The sequence below is a fragment of the Hyperolius riggenbachi genome, chromosome 9 (genome assembly GCF_040937935.1).
Source record: "Hyperolius riggenbachi isolate aHypRig1 chromosome 9, aHypRig1.pri, whole genome shotgun sequence".
NCBI lineage: Eukaryota > Metazoa > Chordata > Amphibia > Anura > Hyperoliidae > Hyperolius > Hyperolius riggenbachi.
Genome location: NC_090654.1, coordinates 237569407 through 237597247, shown reverse-complemented (window position 1 = coordinate 237597247; position 27841 = coordinate 237569407). Strand labels below are relative to the sequence as shown.

At 41.9% G+C, this 27841-nt stretch overlaps 1 long non-coding RNA gene across 3 annotated transcripts; it reads left to right on the top strand.

Moving 5' to 3' along the window:
* The first annotated feature begins 16 nt into the window (after positions 1-16).
* LOC137531951 (uncharacterized) lies at positions 17-17988 on the top strand. 3 transcript variants are annotated; one of them, XR_011023814.1, is made up of 3 exons: positions 17-97; positions 10562-10661; positions 17876-17988. It is a non-coding gene; the product is annotated as an uncharacterized lncRNA (long non-coding RNA). The 3 variants fall into 3 exon arrangements; XR_011023815.1 differs by lacking the exon at positions 17-97 and adding an exon at positions 10408-10454; XR_011023816.1 differs by lacking the exon at positions 17-97 and adding an exon at positions 10426-10446.
* The last annotated feature ends 9853 nt before the right edge of the window (positions 17989-27841 follow it).

Genomic DNA, 27841 nt, shown 5'->3' with positions numbered 1-27841 from the left:
GGAGAAAGCAGTGTTAGTTTCTTCTCCAATGAAGAGAAAGGTTGAAGGGCAATGGGCGGGGCGGTCTGCGGACAACAACTGGCAGTGTGAGCTGGAGGTGAGATGTGCAATATATTGTGCTTTACTTCTGTGGAGAGAGCAGCAGCGCAATAATATTTATCTGTACTGCACTATGGAATACGTTGTTTATACCAATAGTATGTGTGTAACCAGAGTCAGGCACAGCCTATTCATTATATCATATATTTTTTTCGCTTCAGTGTCTCTTTAACACCCTACATACAGCATGCATGCAAGTCTGGTGCTGATTTCAGAAAACACTAGATATTACACATAAACCAGTGTTGCACTGCCCTCAGCACATGCCATGTGGAAGACAAATGACATTTATTGGCTGCTACAATCTATGTAACATACATGCAACATATGCAGTAGTATATTATAGTCTGCATGTACCAATGGCTCTAGGACACACAGTATAATATGCATGTTACATACACAGGCAATGCCTGTGTAATATCTGTTTGCCAGTCTGCGGTGGTAAATGGTGAACACAGAATGGGGGGGGCAGAAAGTTGTACATGAGATATGATTATTTGATTCATCCATAGCTAGTTGGAAGCAGGGCTCTGGAGAAATTTTTGGGTACCTGGAGCCGGTGTAGTGAAAAATTTTGCTACCCATCATATTTTGCAACTTGCCATAGAGGACAGTGTATGACTGTGTAGGCGTGGCTTCTCTCTGTTAACACGCCTGTAATTTTTTGCAACCACAGATCCCATTGGGCTAGAAGAGGGATTGTTCCCTCCAGGGGGGGGGTTATTAGTTGAGCAAGAGGGGGGGGGGGGGTTGTTCCCGGGGGGGTATTAGTTGAGGAAGAGGGGGGATTGTTCCCTCCAGGGGGGGTTATTAGTTGAGCAAGAGGGGAGGGTTCTGTGTGAGAGTAGGGTTTGGTTGGGTTGCATTTTCTGATACAGTTAGGTTAAAGTCAATGGTTAGGTTGCACTTTCTGATAGCTATACGTATAAATAAATGCAACCGGTTGCAAAATCTGATAAAGTTGCAAAAAATTTCACCACACCGGAGTTGGTGGTTTAATAAATTGAGGAGTAGGAGACAGATGGTTTTTGTACCAATTCCACAGCCCTGGTTGGAAGCAATGATAGTTAAAGAGGAACTTTTATTTATTTAAGTATTTATATTATACAGCGCTGTACAGAGTATATAGTCTTGTCATTTACTGTCCCTCAGAGGGGCTCACAATCCAGTCTCTACCATAGTCATACGTCGATGTATGATCGTGTAGTGTATGTATTGTAGTCTAGTGCCAATTTAGGGGGAAGCCAATTAACTTATCTGTATGCTTTTGGGATGCGGGAGGAAACCAGAGTGCCCGGAGGAAACCCACACAGACATGGGGAGAACATACAAACTCCTTGCAGATGCTGACCTGGCTGGGATTCGAACCAGAGACCCAGCACTGCAACTTTAACCAAGTATTGAACTTCATTCCAATCAGTAGCTAATAACTCCCCCCCCCCCCCCCCCAAAAAAAAACCAACCTAGAAATCTTTACCTTTTCTCAATTACATCATCGGGAAGGGAGGGGATGGTGTCTGGCTGATATTGTGTTGAAACCCCTCCCACAGTGTGATGTCATGACCATGGTCCTGACAGTTTGCTCTCTGTGAACCTCGTTGCACTGTGGGAAATAACTGCTTTTTCCAACTGCCGAGCAAGCAGTTTCACCTTCTGTGCATAGAACTCTCAGTAACGAACATTACACAGAGATCACCTGGCAGGTCTTAATATGTCACCACCTGTGATAACTTTCAGAATGTAAATCAGGAAGAGGAAAGATTTTATAAAGGGCAAACACTGGCTAGATAATCTATAATTTAATATTGTAAAAAAAAAATAAACTGGAACAGGAGGATGTGGGAAGCTTCTGGATACTCCATAGGCTTCCCTTATCTTAGGTGGGCAGCTATTTTTGTGCCCTAACTTTGCCATGGCTACACTTTAAGTAATCAGTTAAAATGGCCTTTGGACAGATAAGCTGATGGAATACATGTCACATCTTTGCTGGGGCATTTGGATTAGTTACCTACATATCACTCTTTCCATTCTTGTCAGCATTTGTTTTTTGTCTTTTTAGACTAGCGGGGCAAGGTATACAAAATAAATGTTTCACCCTGTGTGCTGCCCTTATCTCTTGGCCACTGGGACAGAGGCAAGCCTGTCCACCTGCAGAACATACACATCTCCCCTCCTTTCCTGCTCACTGTTTAGAGAGGCAGTCCTTTCCTCCAAGGAAAGTAAAAGGAGTCAGCCTGGAGGTATGATGGGCAGTGCGATGAGGGGGAAGAGGATGTCTTTATGGACCGAGGAGACAGATCTCTCTGTCTGTGACTCTTTGTCTTTCCCCTTCCTTCTCTCGTTCTCCTTCCCTTCCTACCCTCGTCCCTCTCATCTGTTTCTCTGCTTTTTATACAGGGAGTGCAGAATTATTAGGCAAGTTGTATTTTTGAGGAATAATTTTATTATTGAACAACAACCATGTTCTCAATGAACCCAAAAAAACTCATTAATATCAAAGCTGAATATTTTTGAAAGTAGTTTTTAGTTTGTTTTTAATTTTAGCTATTTTAGGGGGATATCTGTGTGCAGGTGACTATTACTGTGCATAATTATTAGGCAACTTAACAAAAAACAAATATATACCCATTTCAATTATTTATTTTTACCAGTGAAACCAATATAACATCTCAACATTCACAAATATACATTTCTGACATTCAAAAACAACACAAAAACAAATCAGTGGCCAATATAGCCACCTTTCTTTGCAAGGACACTCAAAAGCCTGCCATCCATGGATTCTGTCAGTGTTTTGATCTGTTCACCATCAACATTGGGTGCAGCAGCAACCACAGCCTCCCAGACACTGTTCAGAGAGGTGTACTGTTTTCCCTCCTTGTAAATCTCACATTTTATGATGGACCACAGGTTCTCAATGGGGTTCAGATCAGGTGAACAAGGAAGCCATGTCATTAGTTTTTCTTCTTTTATACCCTTTCTTGCCAGCCACGCTGTGGAGTACTTGGACACGTGTGATGGAGCATTGTCCTGCATGAAAATCATGTTTTTCTTGAAGGATGCAGACTTCTTCCTGTACCACTGCTTGAAGAAGGTGTCTTCCAGAAACTGGCAGTAGGACTGGGAGTTGAGCTTGACTCCATCCTCAACCCAAAAAGGCCCCACAAGCTCATCTTTGATGATACCAGCCCAAACCAGTACTCCACCTTGCTGGCGCCTGAGTCGGACTGGAGCTCTCTGCCCTTTACCAATCCAGCCACGGGCCCATCCATCTGGCCCATCAAGACTCACTCTCATTTCATCAGTCCATAAAACCTTAAAAAAATCAGTCTTGAGATATTTCTTAGCCCAGTCTTGACGTTTCAGCTTGTGTGTCTTGTTCAGTGGTGGTCGTCTTTCAGCCTTTCTTACCTTGGCCATGTCTTTGAGTATTGCACACCTTGTGCTTTTGGGCACTCCAGTGATGTTGCAGCTCTGAAATATGGCCAAACTGGTGGCAAGTGGCATCTTGGCAGCTGCACGCTTGACTTTTCTCAGTTCATGGGCAGCTATTTTGCGCCTTGGTTTTTCCACACACTTCTTGCGACCCTGTTGACTATTTTGAATGAAACGCTTGATTGTTTGATGATCACGCTTCAGAAGCTTTGCAATTTTAAGAGTGCTGCATCCCTCTGCAAGATATCTCACTATTTTTTGACTTTTCTGAGCCTGTCAAGTCCTTCTTTTGACCCATTTTGCCAAAGGAAAGGAAGTTGCCTTATAATTATGCACACCTGATATAGGGTGTTGATGTCATTAGACCACACCCCTTCTCATTACAGAGATGCACCTAATATGCTTAATTGGTAGTAGGCTTTCGAGCCTATACAGCTGTTTCTGGTTCAAAAGTGGGTTCATGCTTCCATCTGGTGAAAAGCTTTATGGAGATTAAGATTTCATCTTTTAGCACGACCTGGCACTTGCTCACAGTGCCAAAACCACTGGTAAATGGTTTACTGACCATGGTATTACTGTGCTCAATTGGCCTGCCAACTCTCCTGACCTGAACCCCATAGAGAATCTGTGGGATATTGTGAAGAGAAAGTTGAGAGACGCAAGACCCAACACTCTGGATGAGCTTAAGGCCGCTATTGAAGCATCCTGGGCCTCCATAACACCTGAGCAGTGCCACAGGCTGATTGCCTCCATGCCACGCCGCATTGAAGCAGTCATTTCTGCAAAAGGATTCCCGACCAAGTATTGAGTGCATAACTGAACATAATTATTTGAAGGTTGACTTTTTTTTGTTTTAAAAACACTTTCTTTTATTGGTCGGATGAAATATGCTAATTTTTTGAGATAGGAATTTTGGGTTTTCATGAGCTGTATGCCAAAATCATCAATATTAAAACAATAAAAGGCTTGAACTACTTCAGTTGTGTGTATTTGAATCTAAAATATATGAAAGTCTAATGTTTATCAGTACATTACAGAAAATAATGAACTTTATCACAATATGCTAATTTTTTGAGAAGATCCTGTGTGTGTATATATATATATCTCCCTCCAAGGGCACCTCCTCAAAAACCTTTTTCCTGTGCTGTAGTAAGTCTGGATTTAGAGATTAGAGCAGTTTTTGAGACCAGTAAAACTAGTTGGGGAGGATGTGGTGGGAGAAACCTAGGAAAAAGAAGGAAAACTAGGTTTTTCACTGTAAAGACTTTTTCTTATTTTGAGAATTTTATCTTTAAAGTATGTGGCCTGTCAACAGAGATGCAGCAACAGAGAGAGTGTTGGGGGAGGTGGAGGACCGAGGAGGGCATCAACAGTATTGAAACCATCAATTAACTTACCTAGTAAGAACCAGAGCAAGAGCACTGCAAGACCAAAAACTAGATAAAACTCTTTAACTATTTGACATTCCTGGACGTGAAACTCACGTCCAGGAAGCCATGTGCGCTTCTGCGCGTTCCCGCGGCCGATCGCGCGCGGGCACGCGCGCTCCCGGCCCGCGGTTTGTTAGCCAGCGAATCAGTGAATCGGGCAACGGTGCCCGATCACTGATTCCTCTCCCCCGCAGAAAAAGCGACAGCTTCTCTCAGAAGCCTAGCTTTTTCTGCTTCCTATTTCCCCTACGTCGCTCTAAGCGTACGTGTTACGCTTAGAGTGACGTCACTGTAAACAAACTCATGACTGCCATCTTGTGGCCAGAAAGTAAACTACAGCTAAATGTTAAATAAAAATAAAAATACACATATTTACTCAAAAAAATACAATTTAAATCCCACCCTCCCAAAAATACCCACATAAAATGTTTAATTGAAAAAAAAACAAAAAAACATTACAATTAAAAAAAACAAAAAACACAAATATTTACCTAAGGGTCTAAACTTTTTAAATATCTATGTAAAGATGAAATATTTCAATTTTTTTTTTTTATTATAAGCTTGCAAATAGTGATGAATGCAAAACGGAAAAAATGCACTGTTATTTCCAAATAAAATATTGTCGCCATACATTATGATAGGGTCATAATTTAAACGGTGTAATAACCGGGACAAATGGGCATATACAATACGTGAGTTTTAAATATGGAGGCATGTTTTATTTTAAAACTATAATTGCCGAAAAGTGAGAAATAATGATTTTTTGCCGTTTTTTTCTTATTCTTCCTTTTAAAATGCATTTACAGTAAAGTGGCTCTTAGTAAAATGTACCCCCCAAAGAAAGCCTAATTGGTGGCGGAAAAAATAAGATATAGATCAGTTCATTGTGATAAGTAGTAATAAAGTTATAGGCTAATGAATGGGAGGTGAACATTGCTCGGATGCATAAAGTGAAAAACGACTGAATGCGAACTGGTTAAAGAGAATCTGTATTGTTAAAATCGCACAAAAGTAAACATACCAGTGCGTTAGGGGACATCTCCTATTACCCTCTGTCACAATTTCGCCGCTCCTCGCCGCATTAAAAGTGGTTAAAAACAGTTTTAAAAAGTTTGTTTATAAACAAACAAAATGGCCACCAAAACAGGAAGTAGAGTGATGTACAGTATGTCCACACATAGAAAATACATTCATACACAAGCAGGCTGTATACACCCTTCCTTTTGAATCTCAAGAGATCATTTGTGTGTTTCTTTCCCTCTGCAGCTATCTTCCACTGAAGTGTCAGGCTGTTTCTTACTGCAGAGTGCAGACATATCTGCCCGTATGTAATTCCTCAGTATGTGAAAGCCCAGCCAGCTCAGAGGAGGATTTATCCAGCTTGTAAAAGATAAGAGAGAAGAGAGAAGCTGCTCTAATCTAAATAATACACAGGCAGTGTGCAGAGAGGGGCCTGGAGGGGGGAGATGCATCACAGAACCACAACACTGAAAAACTTGGCAGCCTTCCAGACACAGGCTGACAAGTCTGACAAGAGAGAGATAAGTTGATTTATTACAGAGATGGTGATAGTAGAACGTGCTGCAGTTAGCCACAACACATTAGAATATCTTTTGGAACTTGTAGGATGATAAAAAACAGGATGCAATTTTTGTTACGGAGTCTCTTTAAAGCGGACCTGAACTCAGACCGAGGAAGTTATCTGCTCTAAAAGATACACAACAGCATAATAACCTTTAAAGAGCGCTCAGAAGCGCTGTAGGAGTGCACCAGCACTGAGGCTGGGAGAACACTAGGCAGTGAAGAAAACCATGCGTTTTCTGCACTGTGGGGTTTTAATTTTTTTTTTTTTGTGCATTTTTGTTTGCGTTTTGGATTTGTTCTGTTCTGTTTTTTAATACTCTCCCTCTATTAATGCAGTAAAATACAGTATTGGGGCTGTGGTTTAATTAGTTTTTTTAAAAAAGCGTGCACTTTTCCAGGGCTGTGGAGTCCGTACAAAAATCCACCGACTCAAACTCCGACTCCTCAGGTTAGGATTCCACCGACTCCTCTAATTTGCATATTACAATCTTGTTTATTGAAAGTATGTAACATGAAATACATCTCTTAACTGCCAACGCTTAGGAATTTTGAAATACAACTGAAGTGAGAGGGATATGGAGGCTGCCGAATTTATTCCCTTTTAAACAATACCAGTTACGTGGCTAGCCGGCTGATCTTCTGCCTGTAATACTTTTTGTCATAGACTAAAACTAGTCCTTGGTAAGGGTACTTGTACAAGACAGGAACAAAAAACATGCGATTCTTTGTGTGATTCGATTACGATTCTATTTACGATCGGATTAAATCTGACATATCCAATCGGGATTCGATTCAATTTGATTTGCCATTGCAAAACAATGGCGAATTGAATTGAATCCCGATCGGACATGTCGGATTTAATCGGATCATAAATAGAATCATATCGTGTAGATGAGGCTTTACAGTGATGTGCAGGTACTCTGCAGGGGAATGAGGCTATTCTTCCTCTATTACACATTCTTCATGCACAATCTGAACCAGGTTTATGGGTGATAGACAACACCTCTGTGTTCAATGTGCACAACATTCTCAGTGGATTCCCTGCAGCTCTGTGGGGAGTGCATATGTAGAGTATAGTACTACTATGTAACAAAGTAAACCTGAGACAGATGAAATTAAAGTTTTATACATACCTGGGGCTTCCTCCAGCCCCCTTCAGGGTAATCAGTCCCTCACTGTCCTCCGCCACCTGGATCTTCTGCTATTGGGTCCAGGTACTTGAGCCAGTCTGACATAGTGCGCATGCACACACTCCACCGCTGGGAGCGTACTACACCTGCGCAGCACTATTGCGCAGGAGCAGAATGTTCCTGGCTGTGGGAGCCGCACGTGGCCGGACTGCGCTGACTGGCTGAATTACCGGGACTCATAGCAGAAGATCCAGGTGGTGGAGGAGGACAGCGACTGGATTAGCCTGAAGGGGGCTGGAGGAAGCCCCAGGTATGTATAAAACTTTTAATTTCATCCTTCTCTGGTACCCTTTAATTCGTAGTCACCAAACCAAATTTTTAAAGGTACTCCGAGCTCAGAAAAAGCGCGCATGCGCAGTACTTTCACGCCGGCCGCCGTGATGACGCGAGGCGGCCGGCGTGTGACGTAATCCGCGTCATATGCGGAAGGAGCAGCCCGACACTCGGGAGAGTGTCGCCCGGGCTGCGGCCTGTCAGCCATTCCGGAGCGGGGTGAAGAAGAGGAGCCAGGACGCCGGCGTGGGACCTCCCGACCAGCACTGGGCTGGAAAAAGCCCCTGGTGAGTACAACTTTCCTTTTTTTTCTGAGCTCGGAGTCCCTTTAAAGGGTACCCGAACTGACATGTGACATTATGACATAGACATGTGTATGTACAGTGCCTAGCACACAAATACTGACTCAGACAGGAAGTGACTACAGTGTGACCCTCACTGATAAGAAATTCCAACTATAAAACACTTTCCTAGCAGAAAATGGCTTCTGAGAGAAAGAAAGAGATAAAAAGGGGAATTTCTTATCAGTGAGGGTCACACTGTAGCCACTTCCTGTCTGAGTCAGGAATATATGAATATATATATATATATATATATATATATATATATATATATATATATATATATATATATATATATATACTATTTTTTTTCTTTTAACGCATGTAAAATCACATTCCTCTGCGTCATTGAGATACATTATGTGCTTTTTACATGTGTTTTTGAATATTATGCAGCAAGTTTTGTGCACACTGTAAAATGTAAATATCTCTTCACAGTGCTATACAGTAGTTTTGTACTATAGATTGCGTGAGCTCACAAACCGCGTGTTGCTGATATTAAGAAGCGCTTGTGCATGGAGGTAAAAATCGGTGCACGCTTGGAATGATGTGCATGCTGCACTGACCCAGGAGTTATGCCAGGACTCGCACTATTTTCAAATTGAATGAAGAAACGTTTTCCTTGCCAAAATGATTACCGTAAAGGGAGGTCTAATTTTAGTACTGCTTTTTAAGATGTTTTATGGGAGGTATACATAGTTCATGCTTCACTTTTAACTGCTCCATCAGTAATACAGCACACAGAGATATATATATATATATATATATATATATATATATATATATATATATATATATATATATATATATATATATATATATATATATATATATATATATATATATATATATATATATATATATACTTTTTATAACCTTGTCACACATTCATTCAATGACAAGTTTATCAATCAACCAAATCTGCTTTGCGGTTTGTGTCTCCGCCCCCTTTTGTAAATTTGAACCCCAGTCACCCAATGACCTATTAGCTGGTTTGAGGAATCTCAGTTACCAAGCGACCAACTGTGCCAAATTTGAGGACTCTGGCTTTATTACTGTGAGAATTATTAGTAGTATTATTATTGATTTATAAAGCGCCAACATATTCCGTGGCACTGTACAAAGTAAGATACAAACATGGGGTACATAGTAATACAGACAATGGTATACACCAATTTACAATATACAGAAGTGGTAATTACAGTGACAAAAGACATCATGAATAAAATGTATTACAAATTCCAAGACACGTCAGCCTTCTAAATGTTCCCATTGATATGAATGGGTGAAATCTGATTGGCTGTTGTGGTTCTGCCTGGGCCGGGGGGGGGGGGGGAGGGGGGGGGGCATGACACCCCAGGACATATCCTCCCAGGCAGTAAGGGATTTGTATACCAAGTTTTGTTCAAATCGGTCACACACACACACACACACACACCACACACACACACACACACACACACACACCCACACACACACCCACACACACACCACACACACACACACACACACACACACACACACACACACACATCACACCACACACACAACACACACACATCACACACACATCACACACACACATCACACACACACATCACACACATCACACACACACACATCACACCACACCACACCACACCACACCACACCACACCACACCACACCACACCACACCACACCACACCACACACACACACACACACACACACACACACACACACACACACACACACACACACACACACACACACACAATTTTATATATACAATATATAGATTATTATGTCCTGAGCAAGATAGGTGTGACTTTATGTGGTGCAGTATGCCACCATATGGGTAATTTTCATACGAGGAGAGGTAAGTATTCCTGCTAGTGTTCTGCATTTATGTATGTGCTGCAAGAGGTTAAGTTCTCCAAACCATACAAACCTCAAGACACTGTTTATAGCCACGCCTCCCTGGCCACCCATTTACCCTGATGAAGGTGGTGAAACGGGACAGAGCCTGAGGGCACAGTAATTGGGTGGGGACAGAGAGATCTTGGCTCATGGAGAAGACAGAACAGCGTGTTGCTCCGCCCTGAGTGCGATTGTATGCCTGTAATTAAACAAACCTGTACTTATAATATAGCAGTGTTTACATTTGAATGGAATACGGTTTTAAAGGATTCATGCACTATTCACGTACATCTTGTTGGTATTTTCAGGGGCATCATGGGATATCTGTACTGAGAAGAGCTGCTGGATCGTGTAAATATCAGACAGCTGAGTACCTGACGCTCTCCAGGACTTTGTGAGGTCCATCAGGTAAGACACCACTTTGTGAGGTGTGGAGGTGGATTCAGGGTGTTGGTTTGCTGTTTGGAATCTGCACTTCTTTCATATATACACATTTCTGGATCTTCTGCTGACAGCAGAGGATGCAGCTTTACTTGTCATGGGGCACAAGGACTAAGGTTTAATGTTATATGTATACTCTATGCCTTTTATTGAGAGCATACCCTATGGCTTGTCCTGTTACAGGCATGCTATAGGGTGGACAGCTCCTCACCCTCTTACATGCACCCCCTTCGTCAGGGCCAGAGGCCAGATTTACCAGTAGGCCCGGTAAGCACCTGCCTAGAAGCTGAATATGACTAGCCCTGCCCTCTTTCACTGTCTACTGCTCTCTTATATCATTTTATGAGGTTGTGCACTGAATTGTGCACAATTACATGGCCCTTTGGCTCTGCACAATGGAGCACATGTAATGGCTTTTGTATAGCACTGTTAATTTTTTATTGTGTTTTTAAATACATAATAGTGGATTGACCTGCTAACGGGAGGGGTTTAAGGCATTGGATCTTCTGTCTTTGTAATATCTGGAGATGTTAATCTTTCCCTGCTCTATGATGTGTACTGGGAGCAGTGCCTGACTTTGCTATGTGTATACTATATGTTGCAGACTCCATGTATCTTCTATGCATACTGCATGGCAGGTGCTGAGATCAGGCAGTGATTAGCTATGCCAAATGCTTACAGTATTGCGTATCCAGAGAGCAGCACCCAGTTCTCTTCTTCAGAATCCCTTTTACATTTAACAAACCTCCCACTTAACTAGCAGCATATCATCCCCAGATTATCACTTTACCTCCATCATGCTTCACAGATGGGTTCAAGCAGCTCGGGGGGTGGGAGAGACATTTTACACTTGAGGGTGGCCAGGCAAGCAGCGGAGGCGCCGTTGCCAGGCAGATTCTATTGGGAATCGGTCTGCGGTGTTTCGGCAATAGATCTCTCTCTGATCGGATAGAGATCTGGCTTTTTCTTTTCAACTCTGCCTAGGAGGCTAGCATCTTGCAGATGCCTCCTCACTGTTGACAGTGAAACTGATAGTTTGCCGGAACTATTTAATGAAGCTACCAGTTGACGACCCTAGTTAAGGACCTGGGAGGCATCTGTGTCTCTAACGACACTCTCTAATGCATAGAGTATAGAGTTCCATTCCCTATTATTTAACATAACATATTTTGCAGACTTTAACAAAGTCTGTGAATGGTTGTTAGGCCAGATCATTCTATACCAAAAAATGTACATGTTCTGTCTGCTTCGCAGGATTGGAGCCAATGCAAAAACGGAGCTGTCAATGTACCCTAAGTTAAATAGGATTCGTTCACATCTGCCCTTTAGTGGTAATCAGGACACTGTCTGTACACAAAGTCCCAACTTGCACGATTGTTCCGGACCCCACATATGCGGCAGACCTACCTGTCACCTTCTTCTGTTCATCATCTGTCAGCTTTTCATCTATCACCTTCTGCCTTCATTTGTCAGCTTCTCACCACCGCTGTTTGAGTCCACCGCTGCTGCCGGGACAAGTGCTGCAATACAGATGGAAGCCCTGGTGAAAGCATTGGTTTGAAACTTCTCTGGGAGTCTTCTCATTGGTCCAGCATTCTGTGAACAAATAAGAATACTCTCTAGGGAGAGAAGGTTCCTATTGGTCTGTTTTAGCCCACTGGGAAGCCCCAACAGTTTATTATGCTTTTGTGACCCGAGTCACGACAGTTGAACCCAATTGGCATACAGAGACCTTTGCACAGTGATACTAATGTGACTGAGGTACAACAGACACTGCATATTAGCACAGGATAAGCTGTGAACTCACCATTGTGCGCCATAGCATGTACCTGCATATTAACATGCCAATGCATGGACAGATTATTTTATAGACTAGTACTTTAGTGCGTGTGGCCCCTGATTCTTCATATGCATGCCCTCTGTCAGGCTGCAGTTACTAATTTGCTGCCACACTTATGTATTGCTAGATTTGACCACCAGATGGCACTGTTTGATTGCTTATGCTTACTCCTGGTGCAAATCATGTAATCTCTTGACACCTCTGTAATGACGAGTATGGTGACCCCAAACCATCTGGAAGGTATAAAGGGCTCTGTAAAATGTATTCGCTACAGACTTCACTATACACCAGCGGTTCTTGCTTTTAGGAGCATAAAGAGATTATCTGTCACTATTACACTTGTGTATTGATAGGATTGACCACCAGATAGCACTGTTTGATTAAATATGCTTATTACTGCTTTCAATCGTGTATTCTTTTGACACAATCTGGATCGCTCATCCTCTATACACGCATAGTTTTTGCCAATGACAGTTGTAACTACATATTTATAATGCGCTGACATGCTATGGAGCACTTTACAGAGTAAAGTCATGTTACTAACTGTTCTTAAGCCCCATCTACACTAGACAATTTTTTGTGTGGCGGGCCGCATTGCGTACATATTTACGCATTCCTGCTGGTGCAGGGACATTAACACTAGTTACGTGTTGCACCACTAATGCGTAAAAAATGTATGTGTTAATGTTCCTACACCAGCGGGAAATGCGTAAAAATGTCTGCAATGCGCCCCGCCAACCCCAAGGTCGGCAAAAACGAAACTAGCTGGCGGTGGGGGACCGGAGCGGCAGTGAGTGACTACGAGGGCACAGGATGGCTGCATGGGGCTGGTAGAAACCCCAGGTAAGTGAAACTCATGGGTTGTTCTTTTTTGCCTGACGATTCCTTTAGATTCACGCACAGGCTAGTGACCTTGAGGTTGATTCGTTAAAGTTTAATGCGCCAAGCAGCATGGGTTAAACCAGCAAGCGCACGCTACTGTCAGTGTAGCATGCGCTCTTAAGCTACTCACACTCCTTGAAGTTACGCGTGCTCCTTTGAAGTGCTGCGTGTTGGTATGTAGCATGACCGCGATACTTTACTAGCATGGCTGCTACTACGTTAATTAATGTGGTAGCAGCCGCACTAATAAAGTATCACAGATGCGCTTCATACCATCAGGCGGCACTTCAAAGGATTGCGTGCAGCTTCAAGGAGCGCAAGTAGCTGAAGAGTGCATGCTTCGCTGACAGTAGCGTGCATTTGCTGGTTTAACCCACACAGCTTAGCGCCTTAAACTTTAATGAATCGCCCTCCTTATGGTGTCTGATTATGGACACAGTAGAGCGGGTAAGATCAATCTGTACATGTCTGGAGATCAGAGTGATCGGATCTGCTTGGAATCGATTGAAAATATCCACAAATGTATGGGCATCTTCATAAATATAAACACCAGGAACTATTAGAAATTGTTAATTTGATTTATGGAATTATGCAAACCTTAAACAAGTTGTGGGATATAGTCAGATACATGTAGAGGTATTGCAGGGTTTAATGCTGAGAATGCACGATTAATTTTTTCAGCAGATTTACTTGCTGATTGATTTTCCGATCGTTTTTCCGTTCAATTTCCATTCACTTCTATTCTCACACACACTGAGCAGGATAGGTGAAGAACAGGCATACTTGCCCGCTGAACACCAATGATGGCCAGGTGCGGTGACTGCACTTTAGTTAGGGGGAAAATACACAGCATGTTGGGGTATTTTCTGTATCTATAATGCCCACTGACACCAGAGATGATACGTGGGGGCAATTGTTGCAGTTTATATATATGGGGTGATTGCTGTGTGTCATATGTGGGGTTATTATTGCATTTCAAATGTGTGGGGGCAGGATGGGAGAGGGGGGGGGGGGGGCATCCTCACAATGCTTGCTTAAGGCAGCAAAAAGTCAAGAACTGGCCCTGAACATACAATCTCCATGCAGATAGTGATCTGAGTGTAGCTAGTGACTGGAGTTTTTTTTTTATACTTTTTTTTTTTTTTTTTTTTTACAGTCACTAGCTTCATGTGTTTCCACCCTGTTTGGGGGGTCAAAAATGTTAATGTTATGGTTTTTAACCACATCCCTACCCTGTTCGTTTACACAGTTCAGCTCAGCAATGATTACGTTGGCAATAACTTTATCAATAATTATCACAACTAAATGATCTATATTTTTTGTTTATTCAGGACAAATTAGGCTTTTTGTGGCTTAAATTTGTTTTTAGTAATTACCCTATTTTCTATGCATTTTAAAAGGAAAAAAGTGAAAAAATAAACAATTATTCACTTTCTTACATTATAGCTTTAATGAAAACAGTTCTATAGTACATTAAACCCACACATTTTCTCTATCTCTCCTGCTTATTTAAACAGTTCATTTGTTTTCATAATGTATTAGTAACAGATTGTATACCCTACTCACTTGATACATCTTTCTTTTCTTCGAATATTTATTTTACCCTTGTTTACTCATTAGCCCTGCCATTGAATTCCCTGGGGAGAGGAGAGTGGTTTGCTGGTATTCCTTTTCGACTCTATAGTCTTTATATCAGCTCAGAGATAAATAAACAGTATAATCTAGGATTTTTGTAGGGAGGAGAGTGCAGTGACTTATTTTCATGTCCTGCGGCATAAAGTGGTTAAAATCCGAAAAAAAAATATTTTTCTTTTGAAGAAGCGACCACACCTGTACCTGAAAAGCCAAGTGGGGATGGTACTTCCTCACATATGATTATACTAGTTGCAGGTTCGGCAACCAGAAGAGTGTAAGTACTTACTTATACTAACTTGATAACAAAATACTACACTAGATTGGGCTCTTGTTTTCCCTGTGTTATATTTTTTTGTTTCCACATAACAATTGTTCTGAGTGAGTTAGTGCCACATTTTTCACTATTGACCTCAATGCAGATCAGCCAAATTTTGGGCAAATTTTCAGTTGTCAGATTGCTAGTCATCTTCTTGTTTGGACAGGAAGTCCTATATGCTTCTGGATCACACAATAAAGACTGGGTTCACACTGACATAAATAACCCGTTCTGTGAATCGGAACAGATCCACAGGCATGCAAATGAATCTTATATTAGTCAATAGGACCTGTTCAGGTCTGTCTGTTCAATACAGATATGTTCGTACATTTCCAATGAACAGGAAGGAAAGGTTCTGTGGTGTGTGTTTTTTTTTTTTTTTTTTTTCTGGAAGCTCGTGTAAAAACATTTTCACCGAACAGACTGGCTATGGAAATCGCACAGGCTACTTCCTATCAACTCTATGGTATTTTGGATGCTATTTTACATTCTTTGCATTTCTAGCTTTCATCCATAGTCTATTTTTAGGAAGCAGGGTCCATATGCAATTCACTTTTTCTCCTAGGAGATAATTTTTCACCTTCGATTTAAAATAATTTTTAGTACTTTGCAATGGAAACGTACCAACAAGCAGGTGAAAAGGTACTGTCAAAATATATTTGAGTATTTGTTTGCTTGCTGGTGGTTTAAAAGGCATTTTTAAAAAGTTGTGAAATTATCACCTAGGAGAAAACTCAGATGAAAAAGTGAATTGCATATGGGCCAGGAGAGAAACGTCAGGCGGCACTGCAAGTGCAGATGGATCCGCCAGCAAGCTGAGAGGGAGCTGCTATGTGCAGTGAGAAATCAGTGTGCTTTTATTACATACTAGCTGATGGCCCGGCATTGTCTGGTTATGTATTTGGCTGGTGTTGCTCCACTTTTTCTAACCCTAATGCTGGGTATACACGTTGCGATTTCCCGCGGGATCGATTCCATCGATTCGATTATTTCCAACATGTTCGATCGTGTTTCGATGGATACAGCCGTCGATTTTGCATACTTAATATGCAAAATTGATGGCTGTATCTATCGAAACACAATCGAACATGTTGGAAATAATCGACTCGATGGAATCGATCCCGCGAATCGCGCGGGAAATCGCAACGTGTATACCCAGCATAACACACAATTACTCAATCACTCAATGATCAAGTTTGTGAGCTTTGCGGTCTTTGGCATCAATAATTTGCATTGAAATGAAACAAATCTGGTTGGCTGTTTGTGGCTCCACCCCCTCTTCTGAATTTGAACCCCAATGACCAACTGTACCAGGTTTGAGTCATGTGCCATTAACAGTGCAAGAATGGCAGCAACTAAATATTCCCCTTGAAAATCAATAGGTGGATTTGCTTTTGTAGGCTCCAGCCACTTTTCTAAATATGAATCCCAGTCACCCAGTGACCAACTGTGCACAGTTTGAGAACTCTGCCATTAACAGTGTAAGAATGGCTGCAGTTTTCATTTTCCCACTGAAATTTGTATTTGTCTCCACCCACTTTTTGGTTATGGGGATAAAAGTATCCTATATGTTATTGCAGGTAATGTACTACATGTGTGCCAAATTTCATTCAAATCCGTTCAGCCATTGTTGCGTGATTAACAAACATCCAAACTTTTGCATTTATAATATTAGTGAGATAAATAAGAATGCAGTAGTTGTGCTAGACAGGAGGGGTTCCAGGCACTGCTGCAGTTACCAGACCAGCAAACAGCGGGTGCAGGGCACAAGTCCTCTCCTGTCCATTCAAAAACGGAATGAAAAACTGATGCCAATGGAACAAAGTGATCCATTTGAAACAGAAAATGATCTGTTTTTACAATATCCGTTTTTAATCCGTGACAGTTCGCACCCACACACCATACAGTTAAAAGATAACATTTTTCGCGAATTCGATAATTACGATCGGTTGTCCAGAAAAATCGAGAGCTTTTCTTTATGTTCGAGAGATAAATCCGATCGGATTTCCCGTTCCAATCAATTTTTTCTGAGCTTTCAATTATTTTACAATACAATAACATTTGTAAAGCGCTTTTCTCCCATAGGACTCAAAGCGCATTTTATTCAGGATTGGGGAAAAATTGAATATAGGTGTGTGGTACATTGGTCTGACTTTTGAATGGTTACAATCAGTCAGAAAAATTGATGGCTATTCTTGAATTGAACAGATATTTAAAAAATTGTATGGTGTGTGGCAACCTTTAGGGCCAGTTCACATAGCAATCGCTTTTCTAAGTGCTTGTGACTTCAAAAGCTCTTGCTAATGCAATGCTATGGGCTATTTTTTTAAAAAAATCACATAGTGCCAGTGAGAACACACACATAGCATTACATTAGTAAGAGCTTTTTAAATTCACAAGCGCTTAGAAAAGCGCATGCAGTGTGAACCCACCCTTAGATTGTATGTTAGGCTTATTGTATGTTCGTATTATAGGGTTCATTCCTCATTATACCCTTTTCTTTTCCAGGTCACAGACTATGCTAATCAGTAGCCTCCTCCGACCTTCTCTCCTGGCCACACCACGTCCTCTTCCATCTTTTGGGTGCAGACATTTTTGGGGATGGTTAAATGCCGTTTTCAACAGGTAAGAGATATCACCGCACACCTGCATGAACCCAGGCTATTGATACTGGGCATATAATACAAAATACATAATAAATTGAGATAGGGGCGTGGCATTGGATGCTAATCTCCCTCCCTCCTGCGATGTATTGTGGGTGGGGGCATAGCATGGCTGTCTCGTACCATCCCCCACTATTGGCCTGGAGAATGGACATTTTCTGAACAGTGTTGGAGGAAAAGCTGAGCATCTACTTGGAAGAATAGTCACAAGATCTCTAAATTTTGGACTGAAATTTGAGGAGATAAAAAGATCCTTCAGCACATTTTCTAGCATGTATCTGTTTCCTGTGGATTGGGGAGGTTGTGGCACGTTTCTTTTAATCAAAAACAGTCACTTTAAAGCAAACTTGAGCTGAAAATAAACGAAAGTATCTAAAAATAACTTTTTTAAAAAGCCCCCAGTTTTATGTTCAAAACCTGAGTAATTTTCACATCACGCTCCTCCCATTTATTCTCCAATAACTTTATCGCTACTTATAACACTGAAATTAACTATATATTATTTTTTGCAGAACAAACTAGGCTTTCTTTGGGCAGTACTTTATGCTAAGAATTATTTTATTGTATATGCATTTTGCAGGGAAGAAGAAGAAAAAGTAAATAAAAAAATTCACCATTTCTCCACTTTAAGCCATTGTAGTTTAAAAATAAATTGTGCTATTGATGAAACAGATACATTTTATTTACCCATTTGTCCCGGTTATTACAACATTTAAATTGTGCCCCTAGTACAATGTATGTCGATAATAATATTTTGTTTGGAAATAAAGGTGCATTGTTTTCTGTTTAGTGTTTTTTTTTTTAAGCCTTTATTTACAAAAGCAACAGTAATATACCCTCATGACCTACATGTTAAAAAAGTCCCTAAGGTAACTTTTTGTGTAGTTTTGGAAGTGTTTTATTTTGGGGTAGGGGTGGAAGTTTAACTATGGGGTAGGGGTGAAAGGAGTTAGAAAAATTAAATACATTTTTATTATTTTTTTTATGTGAAAGTGTAATCTTGTATTTGGGTGTAGCTTTACCTTTTGGCTGAAGACATTTATTGTCAAACAACTGTGTTTACTCTTTTTAAATCATAATCGCAATTCGCAACAGAGTCTCCCCAGAGTGGCTCAGTGATATTGAGGTCCCCACAAAGCTGAACATGTAACATGTCTACTGTTGCATGTATCCAAAAACTGTAACCATAGTAACACACGGCTGAAATGTATTAGACAAACTTAGTTCTTAGTCATAGTTACTTTATGACTGAGGCGCTATGTCATAGCTATGACGAACGGCTCATATCCATATAGCGCGCTTTCAGGTGTGCTTATGGAAACGCGATCGCAGGGACAGCAGAGAGTACATAGACTGCACCTTCTGCTGTTTCCATTCATGCGCTGCAATTCACTTCTGAATCGCAATGCATGAAAGCCTGCATTTCGGGGCGATTGTGCCCGCAATTCCAATAAAGTGGATCTGAGGTGAACTTTTACTAATTGCATAATTGTGTTCCTTTCCTATTGTTTATAGGGCATTCCTCAAGCCAAATACTTTTTTGTTTTAATACTCTAATTCCCTATAAACTAAATAAACCACGCCCACAGGTTTTCAGAGAGCCTTGGCAGTAGCAAGGGCTCATGGGAGCACAGTCTGGGCAGGAGGAGGAGGAGGAGGTGTTACTAGCCATTAACTTCAGAGGCAGAGAGGAGGCGGGAGGATTCGTTTTTTTTTCACAGGCTGAGTGCTTAAGATACAGATAAGCCTGCCTCTGTGTAATGTTTACAAATAACATGGCTGCTGTCATTGTATCACAGGAAGAAATAATCATTTTCTATTAAAGCTGTTTGCAGCTAGATTTGCTGTGTAAACTATCTAAACTTTAGATAAGATATATAGACAAGTTACTTGTTATAATTAGTTTTTCACCTCAGATCCGCCTTAAAGGAGTACTATCGATTGAAACGACTTTTTTTTTTTTAATACTCTATATTAGTGTACACATTACCACTAGTGCTAGGGGCACTTTATTTATTCACCCAGGTCTCTCTCTCACTATCCCTGCTTAAAAATTCATTTCTCACACAGCTTATAGTAGTTTGGGTCACCCTGAGCTGCTTGGTTACTCTGTCACACAGCTCACAAATATATTTCACTGTGTCACTCACAGCATGCAGCAGACATGAGGAGAAATAGGCTGATCTGAGGTGGTAACAGGTAACTAAATGAGCTGTAATATTGCTGGAATATAACTAGCTATTGTGTTTACACTCAGACTGCTTGCCTGGCTGTCTGCTTGAGGTGATACACTCCAGTCTGCATCCACTTTACAAGCTGCTGAGAGGGGCAGATCACTGTTTACAATTAGCATTATTAGTATCTTTATCAGTCAAGAGAAGCAAAGATAATAAACACACATTGCTAGAATCTTTAACCCCTTACCACCATATCAACAAGATTCTTTCAGCAAGGTGATAATTAAACTATAAACTGAGGAGTTGATAGCAACTCCCCTGTGCAGACATGGTCTAGCCCTCTGGGAGCAGTCAGTATTAGATACATTTTGTATCCAACACTGACGCCAAAACTGACGGAGGATTTTACAGCTGAGAGGAACAGCTGTGTGAGGAATAAAATTGCTCCTAGTACTTGCCCTAATGTGTGCTACAACATACAGCATTTAAAAATAAATGCATACATCGATAGTATTCCTTTAAGTATAATGAATGGGATTCCAAGCTCCGCCCCCCGGTAGTGACGCGCAATGCAGAGCCGTGCAGCTCTGTGTTACATGGAAAAGAGCCCTAAGGACTAGGTTAGTCTGATACATGTCAGCCACATGTTACTATGGTTACAGTTTTGGATACATCCAACAATAGACAAATTCTGTGTTTTGGCATTGTGCGGATCCTTTCCTCTTTTTCTCAGTATCTGTAAAGTTGTTTTGTTTTTTTTTTGTTTGTTTTTTATTTGCCACCAATTAGAAGAGGGTCAGATATGTGTTTGCAGGATTTTCTAGGAGCATAAGGCACCATTTTAAAGCAAACCTAAAAACAGTCTGGTGAAGCTCAGGGTCGCATGATGAACTTAAAGCGGACCTGCACTCATATCTTTTTCTCTGCTCTAAAACATAAGCAAGAGCATGATAACCTTTAAAGAAAAACATTTCTTTGCTACAGCTGATAGAAATCCTGCAATAAATCTACAGTGTGTCTCCTTGCTTTCATGAAAGCAGACATAGGGTTAACATCCGGTGTTTACAAATTAGCTGTGTTTACAAATCATCCAAGATTCCTGAGCTGACACAGCTGAGAAATCAAATTACACTTGTGATTAGTCACAGATGGGGAATTAGACAGACTAAACTCTCTGTCAGGCTTGTCTGGTCAATAACCACAATTCAGACTGTATGCCCATATGACTGACCCAGAGCCCAGCCCGTAACCCCTGTGTAAGCTCCTGCCTAACACAATACTACAATATACCCTGCAGGTACAGTGGTTTGCAAAAGTTTTCGGCCCCCTTGAAGTTTTCCACATTTTGTCACATTACTGCCACAGACATGAATCAATTTTATTGGAATTCCACTTGAAAGACCAATACAAAGTGGTGTACATGTGAGAAGTGAAACGAAAATCATACATGAGTCCAAACATTTAAAAAAACCAAGATGAGTGGGGGTAAATACTGTAGGATACAAGGCTGTAGTCGGCAGCAGGAATCCAATATGACAGTGAGCGCTACCCAGTAACAAGCCAAAGCTAATGCTATCACTGGCGATGGCTGGGGGCACTCACCAGGTTTAAATACTAGAACTAACCAATCAACAAAAGCAAAATTAAAAACAAACCAATAGCAATCCAGCGTGTCAGCTGATCAGCTGACACGCACACATGAACGTCATAGTTACTGCTTACATCTGCGGAGCGCGTACTGGGAACGCGTCCTCCGCCTATCCAATGAGATCTGGGAAGCACCTTGCGTTCCACTGACATCAGCGGGCTTGCTGAGACCCGGAAGATGAAACTGCAGCCCGAGTCTCGGCATTCCGCTGCTGCCCAGGCACAGCGGACCTTACACTCTCTAAATACATACATGGTGAATTTCTCTGTTTTCCTCCTGTCCTGTTTGAGAATTCAGGTCCACTTTTACAATTACCAAAGAGAATTAAGAGGTTGGGACTTTTTACATCAGAAAACAGAAGCTAATTAGCTTGTCATTTTCAGAATGACATAATGGACAGGTGACATATCTACACATATCTGTGTACTGGCTTGCTAGGAATAAAACAAGAAACGCTTGTATTTTAGTCAGTAAGCACTGCCTGCACAGTGCATACGTTTATTGGGAGGAAGCAGGTCTGCTGTGAACGTGCTGTGTCGTGTGCGGTATCCTTCATCTCATGTGGGCACAATATGACAGGCACGGCGCAGATACAATGGATTATTGTGTCGGCAGCTCATGTATAGGTCAGCCGTGTTATCTTTTATGCGGAGTCAGTCAGCTTTGGAAGCAGCTGTAGCTGGTTTGTTTCTTCAGAGCAATAAGATACCCTGGGCCTCTTATCTGGGGTGCTGAGGTAATCAAATCTGAGTCTTATTCAGACTTTGTCTATAATCGCTAAACTTAATCCGGGATACAGAGCAACAGCAGATAAACACAGTTACAGCTGAGAGCACACTTGGTAATTAGGAATATAGAAGATTAAAAATCTGATATTGCTGGGTGTGTTTCCCCGCTGCCCTCAGGGCCTTAACCATTTGCACGCTGGTCAGAAGCTCTGCAGTCACAGGTAGGTTGGTGTAACATTCGTAAATGTTTTGCTGTTTTGTGTCTGGCTAAGATGTTATATTTTCTAGTACAGCTAAAGAGGAACTCTAAGCTACTTCCTGTAGGTAGGTTACAAACGTGCCTGTCTGTATTCACCATTAAAACCTAGTTCAGATTCAGCTTGTATGCAAATATGTCAGATAATATTTACAAAAAAAAAGGGTTTAGTTAGAAATAAGGTATATATTTTCAAACTTGGTCTATTAAGCTGAGCCTCAACAAGTACTTAACAGAAATTTAAATAGGAAATGTAACCAAAGATTGAACTTAATTTCAATCAGTAGATGATACCCCCTTTTCCCATGAGAAATCTTTACCTTTTCTCAAAGACATCATTAGGGAGGGTCTGTATGGCTGTTGAAACCCCTCCCACAGTGTGATGTCAGGACCTAAGCCCAGTATAGCTAGGATAGTGCCCAGTATAGCTAGTATAGTGCCCAGTATAGGTAGGTAGTATCCAGTATAGCGCCCCCTCCCACCGCGGCCGCCGCTGCTATTACCCGCTCAGCCAGCGGCTGCTTCCTCTAATCCGGGTTCCCCTCTCCATGCGTATAAGTGTTTCACAGCAGCGTGCCCGGCGCTGCTGCTGTGACGAGACAGGAGGCAGGAAAGAGCGCGGCTTCCTGTAGTGGCGATGTGTATCGCCGTTACCAGGGGAACCGCTCTTTCCTGCCTCCTGCCTCGTCACAGCAGCAGCGCCATGTGCGCTGCTGTGAAACACTTATATGCATGAAGAGGGGAACCCAGATTAGAGGAAGCGGCTGCTTGCTGAGCGGGTAATAGCAGCGGCGGCCGCGTGGGGGAGTGGGGGGCGCAGACCACCGACCACCACGGACCAAGACTCGCATACAAGCCGCCCCCCCCCCAACTTTTGGCCCCCTTTTTGGGGGTCAAAAATTCGGCTCGTATGCAAGTATATACGGTAAGTGTTGTGGACATACCTTCTGTTCTTACTGTCCACGTTTAGATTTTAGTGATTTTTCTACTGTAAAAAAAAGAGAAAATCCTTCTTAGCATTTCCCATTTTAAGTGTGGCTATTTTGAAGCCAATCCTGATGTCATTTCCTGCCCTACTCTCCTCTGCCTGATTTGCCCGCCCTTCACTATAGAAAGTGCGTTGTCTCAGCATGAGAAATAGTGGCCAGTCAGAGAATAACAGAGGTGTGGGAAGGGAAAGAGGCTTTAGCCAATCAGGCTGCATTAGTTAAGTCTGAGGGGAAATAGAGAAGCAAAAAAGGAAACCCCAGCATGCCCGGCAACTTCCTTTTTGTGTACCAAATAAGAGTCAGGTAAACTGGGGAATGATCATTTATCAACAAGAAAATGAATACTGATTTTAACTTTTGGATTGCCTGGTTAGCATCCATATTACTTGTTTACCAGATAAAAATTAAGAATTGATTTTTGATTTTATGCCAGACAGTTACACTTTAAGTATTAGTTTTGCTTCCAAAACACAACCCCGGCCTAAACTGAGAATTCTCTGCATTGATAACTTTGCAGAAATGCTTCTTCTTTAAAGTGGGATGAAACTCTGAAAAAAAAATAAAAAAAAAATCATCAAATGAGAAATTACTTATTTAGCCTAGTGTTCACTGTCAGATTTAGGAGAAATATTTCTATTGGCCTCCATCTGTTTCTCTGTTATACCAAAAGTGACATCACTTTTTATTTCAACCCAGCTCAGTGTTCATTTTCTTTCCATACTGCTAGTGCTTACTGCCCCTCCCACAGCAAACATCACCTAGACAACAGACTTAGGGCTTTTTTTCACTACCCTGCGTTTTTCGATCTAACTGCGATCGCTAAAGGATCGCAAAACGGCAGTGACCTTTTCCATTAGTGCGATCTGATTGTAGCGCGATTTTATCCAGAGTGCAGTCATCTTCCTGACACGTTTTGGCTGCAATTGAACTATTTCTACTTTGTATATAAGCTCCATCACAGTAGTGGAAATTGGGAAGAAACGCGGTTGCATTCCAGCACAATTGTGATCGCGTTTTTTTAGTGGAAAAGAGCCCTTACGTCATTGTGTAAACTCTACACTGAGCTGGCCATAGTATCCTTATCTTATCTGTAGGAAACATTCTGTTATTTGCATGCCTAATAATCTAGCTAAGAAAAGAGAAACCTTCCCACAATCCCCGCTGGCACTGCGCAGTTCCTAAAGGTGGCCATATATCAGGCGACTTGGCGGACGATTGACCATCCAATTTGATTAATATAATCGAATTGGATAAAAATCTGTACTGCCAAGTGCATGCCTGACCGACAAAGCAACCAATTTCAGGACAGAAATTGGTCACATGATCAATCACGCATGCTGCAAGATGTTGGGCAGAAGTTGGTTGGTTGGGTGTGTGGTGGTACGGCGGCAATTTCCGGAACGAGCAACGAGACAATCAAACCCCTGCCGCTACCGTCGCTATGTATAAATGTGCCCGGTGTGTGCACTTATACGTTACCTGTCCTGTAGCAGCCTCCGCACGGTGTCCGTAACCACCGGGTGGCTTTCCGTACACGCTACTGGCACATATTGTCTGACGTCGGCGCATAGTGTCTGATGTCAGACGCTATGCGCCAGTGGCGTGTACGGAGAGCCACCCGGAGGATCACGGACACAGCGTGGAGACTGCTACAGGACAGGTAATGTATAATGCACACACGGGGGCACATATTACACATTGGGGGCAGCGGCAGTGCGGACTCAACCGATTCCCTGAAGATTTGATGCTGAAAGTTTCGGACTAAGCCAGCCCCTTCCTTCGCCACTGTGCCATGTAACTTAAATAATATGTGGATGCATTTGGGCTCATCACTAGGGGCACCATTGCCGAATATAGTGTGGCATGGTGTTACCCTATGTAGATCAGTTTTTGATCCTCTCCGGCACCATGGCGAGGCGTGGAATTCCGCAATTCCGTTCACATGCGTGGAATGGGGGTGGAGCTACAGCACACAAGCAGACGTCGACCCTGCCCACTCCTCCTGATGCCAGGTTGCATTCACACTCTAGTGCAAGGAGGTAGAGACCCCCTGGACCCCCGTTACTTGATCACCCCCGTTCACCGGAAAATAGTGCCGACGGGACGTGGGTGGATTGGAAAGGGTGAAGTATAATTTTGAATATTCAGTTTCTGCCTACTTTTGATCGAAATAGAAACTCACATAGAGCAGCAGACTTAATTAGCAGTTTTCCTAACTGCAGTATAATTACCTAAACCGGGATAGTCTTTAAGATGGAAATAAGTCTGAGTTAATGCAAATTTTGTTTATTTGATGCAAATGTATGCAACTGTAAAGTTGACCAATCAAATGCAGCATCTCCTTGATTATCTCTAGTGATTGTGTGAAATAAAGTGTCTTCTGTAATACTCTTGTTCTGGGTTAAGTTGCCCCTTATGAATAGTGTTGAATGGAAAATACTCCTTACACGATTATCACCCCCAACCCAGGAAGTGGAAGCACAACTATTAAGGACACCTATCAAACAAATGACAGCGCTCATAGGCTGCAACTGAATTGTAGACCAACAGAGGCATGCAGAGCTCCACAGGGCTAAATACATGCCATGCCTTGCATGTTGTGTATTTTAGTCCACAATTGTGGAGCTCTGCACATCTATTGCAGGTAGTCAATTCATTCGGGTGCAGGCTCTGTTTGGAAGCGCTGCCAATGTCTCCTGCTGTACAAAACTCATGTAAGTATACTTATGGCTAGCTGCATCCATGTGCATCAATTTGCATTCAAATTATAGATTAGGACTAGTACACGATTTGCATCTGATTTGAATTCAAGGAATGTATTTAGTCCTGTGGGGCTCTGCATGCCTCTGTTGGTCTACAATTCAGTTGCAGCCTATGAGCGCTGTCATTTGTTTGATGTCTGTTTGAGAGAAATGTGTATACCATTGTATGACTAGCAGCACTAGGAAAAAATGGTGTTTTTATCGTTAGACTAGCGGTAGGTCTACCCCGAGAGGACCCGTCACCACCGTGGGGAAGTCTAGTAGGGAATAATTTGTGTACATATTATTTATACTGAAGCTAACGTCCTCCTTTGCTGTACCTGTTTTGAATGCATGTTGTGTATTTTAGTCCACAATTGTGGAGCTCTGCACATCTACAGGATCTTCTCAAAAAATTAGCATATTGTGATAAAGTTCATTATTTTCTGTAATGTACTGATAAACATTAGACTTTCATATCTTTTAGATTCAAATACACACAACTAAAGTAGTTCAAGCCTTTTATTGTTTTAATATTGATGATTTTGGCATACAGCTCATGAAAACCCAAAATTCCTATCTAAAAAAATTAGCATATTTCATCCGACCAATAAAAGAAAGTGTTTTTAAAACAAAAAAAAAGTCAACCTTCAAATAATTATGTTCAGTTATGCACTCAATACTTGGTCGGGAATCCTTTTGCAGAAATGACTGCTTCAATGCGGCGTGGCATGGAGGCAATCAGCCTGTGGCACTGCTCAGGTGTTATGGAGGCCCAGGATGATTCGATAGCGGCCTTAAGCTCATCCAGAGTGTTGGGTCTTGCGTCTCTCAACTTTCTCTTCACAATATCCCACAGATTCTTTATGGGGTTCAGGTCAAGAGAGTTGGTAGGCCAATTGAGCACAGTAATACCATGGTCAGTAAACCATTTACCAGTGGTTTTGGCACTGTGAGCAAGTGCCAGGTCGGGCTGAAAAATGAAATCTTCATCTCCATAAAGCTTTTCAGCAGATGGAAGCATGAAGTGCTCCAAAATCTCCTGATAGCTAGCTGCATTCACCCTGCCCTTGATAAAACACAGTGGACCAACACCAGCAGCTAACATGGCACCCCAGACCATCACTGACTGTGGGTACTTGACACTGGACTTCAGGCATTTTGGCATTTCCCCCTCCCCAGTCTTCCTCCAGACTCTGGCACCTTGATTTCCGAATGACATGTAAAAGTTGCTTTCATCCTAAAAAAGTACTTTGGACCACTGAGCAACAG